The sequence below is a fragment of the Scylla paramamosain genome, chromosome 28 (assembly GCF_035594125.1).
Source record: "Scylla paramamosain isolate STU-SP2022 chromosome 28, ASM3559412v1, whole genome shotgun sequence".
Taxonomy (NCBI): domain Eukaryota; kingdom Metazoa; phylum Arthropoda; class Malacostraca; order Decapoda; family Portunidae; genus Scylla; species Scylla paramamosain.
This window is the reverse complement of record NC_087178.1, coordinates 8,232,501-8,235,000: the sequence shown is the minus strand read 5'-3', so window position 1 is coordinate 8,235,000 and position 2,500 is coordinate 8,232,501. Positions and strand designations below refer to the sequence as shown.

At 43.0% G+C, this 2,500-nt stretch overlaps 1 protein-coding gene across 1 annotated transcript in view; it reads right to left on the bottom strand.

Annotated features, from left to right (window-relative positions):
* LOC135115146 (protein piccolo-like) overlaps positions 1-2,500 on the bottom strand; it is a 65,126-nt gene that overhangs the window by 28,213 nt on the left and 34,413 nt on the right. The window lies entirely within an intron of this gene.

Here is a 2,500-nt window from a genome sequence, read left to right as displayed (position 1 = left end):
GGAAGTTTATTCCATATATTTACTATACGATTAAAGAAAAATTGTTTGGCCTCGTGGGATTTAAAACGTTTGGGTATAATAATGAATCCACTATTTCTTGTTAGGTTAGAATGATCAATGGTAAAATATTTATGTGCATCAATGTTACTATACGAGTATCCTTTGAAAATTTTGAACGCTTCAATTAGGTCTCCTCTTATCCTGCGCTTTGTTAAACTAAATAGGTTTAGTTCTTCCAGCCGTTGCTCATACGGCTTATTGCGCAATCTTGGAATCATCTTTGTGACTCTGCACTGTACCTCTTCTAGTTTTTCAATGTCTTTTTTGTAATATGGTGACCAGAACTGTACACAGTATTCTAGAGGAGGAGGAGGAGGAGGAGGAGGAGGAGGAGGAGGAACAGAAAATGGAGGAAGAGGAATGGGAAGGCAAAGATGAAAGGAAGATAGAAGATTAGAGAAGATAGGAGAACCTTTGATCAGAGGAGGAATGGAGGAAATGGAGGAGACACACACTCTCTCTCTCTCTCTCTCTCTCTCTCTCTCTCTCTCTCTCTCTCTCTCTCTCTCTCTCTCTCTCTCTCTCTCTCTCTCTCTCTCTCTCTCTCTCACCATAGCGTGTTATAACGTGTGCTCATTCTTACCTTGAAAAATGTTGCAACTCCTCCTCCTCCTCCTCCTCCTCCTCCTCCTCCTCGTCCTGCACCACCACCACCACCACCATCACCACCACCACCACCAAAACACACAAAGGCATATTTCAATCAATTTCACATTTTCTACTTTTTTTTTACTTATCGACGTATTTGGGACATATGTGAATGATCAAGAACACTGGGACACCTTTGAAACACCTTTGGAACACCTTTGGGACAGACACTACAGACACTTTGGGACAGACACCTTTTGGGCAACACTAAAGGACACATTTGGAACATAAAATCTATTCTAGGACACTGGAGGACAAATCTGTGATAATGAGACACGTTTGGGACACTTTGGGATGCTTCGGGGAATGTATAGGACAATAAGACATATCTGGAACACTCTGGGACATAATCTGGGACACTGGAACACAAACGCGACAATTAAGGACACTTTGAAATACATCTGAAGCACTAAAACACTTAAAAGACACACTTAGGACACTTTCGGCACACTAAAACATATGTGGGACATTTCTGGGACATTGACACATTTTAGACACTTCAGGACACTTATCGGAATACTGAGAGGCGTATTTTGGACACTGGGACACGTTTGGGATACTTCGGAACACTTTGGGACACACACAGCAAGGGACAAGGCGTAGAACACACGGACACAGGCAGGAACAAGAGAGGGACTGAGGTGCCGAGGTGAGCGTGGCCAGTCCTCACCACATGCAGGTCACTACTTGTTGAGTTGAGCACGTGACCTACCTCTCTCTCTCTCTCTCTCTCTCTCTCTCTCTCTCTCTCTCTCTCTCTCTCTCTCTCTCTCTCTCTCTCTCTCATGGTATAATAACAACAGTAATAGTAGTACTAGTAATGATACCACTACTACTACTACTACTACTACTACTACTACTAATACTACTACTACTAATAATAATAATAATAATAATAATAATAATAATAATAATAATAATAATAAGCTTGCTACTTACTAACGAATTGAAAGTTTTCATTTTTTATTTCCACCTTCTAAGACTCTTCCTTCCTTCCTTCCTCCTCCTCCTCCTCCTCCTCCTACTCTTCCTTCCTTCCTTCCTCCTCCTCCTCCTCCTCCTACTCTTCTTCCTTCCATGTATACTAATTATGCTACCAAACCTTATCTACATGCCATTATCTCTCTTCCTCCTCCTCCTCCACCTCCTCCTCCCACACGCAGCCTCCAGGTAACGTAACAATTAGTGGAGGATGCTGACGGAGACCACAGGTAAACACATCTCCCTGATTTTATCTCCACTAGTCTTCTCCACCCAGTAAGTCTCCACTTACTTCTCCTCCTCCTCCTCCTCCTCCTCCTCTTTTATGATCTTCCACTCTTTCGTTCCGCGTTTTGCTCCTGAGCTTATATAACTCTCCTTCTCCTCCTCTTATTATTATTATTATTATTTTCCCCCTCCTCCTCCCCTTCCTCCTCCTCCTCCCCTTCCTCCTCCTCCTCCTCCTCCTCCTCCTCCTCCTCCTCCTCCCCCAGTTATTCTTCTTTACCTCAGTTTTACCTCTTAATCATTTTCACAATTCTCTTATTTCTTGGCTAAGTTATCTTCCTTCCTTCCTCCTCCTCCTCCTCCTCCTCCTCCTCCTCCTCTTCTTCTTCTTCTTCTTCTTCTTTCTCCTCCTCCTCTTCCTCCAGTTATTCTCCTTTACCTCCACTACCTTTTTAATAATTTTTCACAATTCTCTTATTTCTTAGCTAAGTTATCTTCCTTCCTTCCTCCTCCTCCTCCTCCTCCTTCTCACGTAATGACAGCCGTGTCTTCCTGAGTCGTTGCCAGCATATTCTTAACACTC